Source organism: Penaeus monodon, chromosome 27 (assembly GCF_015228065.2).
Source record: "Penaeus monodon isolate SGIC_2016 chromosome 27, NSTDA_Pmon_1, whole genome shotgun sequence".
Lineage (NCBI taxonomy): Eukaryota > Metazoa > Arthropoda > Malacostraca > Decapoda > Penaeidae > Penaeus > Penaeus monodon.
The window spans coordinates 14,447,724-14,448,101 of NC_051412.1; the positions used below are offsets into that span (position 1 = coordinate 14,447,724).

General features: G+C 54.5%; 1 protein-coding gene across 4 annotated transcripts in view; it reads right to left on the reverse strand.

The window, feature by feature from the left end:
* The window catches only part of LOC119590599 (nostrin-like), a 116,570-nt gene that overhangs the window by 37,093 nt on the left and 79,099 nt on the right, over nucleotides 1-378 (reverse strand). The gene's annotated exons all lie outside the window — the stretch shown is intronic.

A 378-nucleotide genomic window follows, 5' to 3' on the forward strand; every position in this document is an offset into this window, starting at 1 on the left:
CAACAATACAGATCATGTGTGTATAACCTGGCAACGCACATGCATGTACACAGCTGACGTAAACACCAAACAGCTTTCCCTAACCATCCGACACCGATACACTTATTTCCAAACAACATCTCATAGCAAAACACCCTTCCTTCTCAAACCTGCTGACAACACACCCTCATGAATACACACCCGGATGAGTACACCACTTGCCATAACCGCATGCCCCCCCTCCCCCATCTCACCCCCATTCTCCATACATCACCCCCCCATCTCACCCCCATTCTCTATACATTACCCCCCCCCCCTTCGTCACCGTCACCCTAGCGAGCGGAGGTTCCACCCGGACCGCGAGGATGGCGCCGGCCGATACTGCGGTCTGTGGGCGTG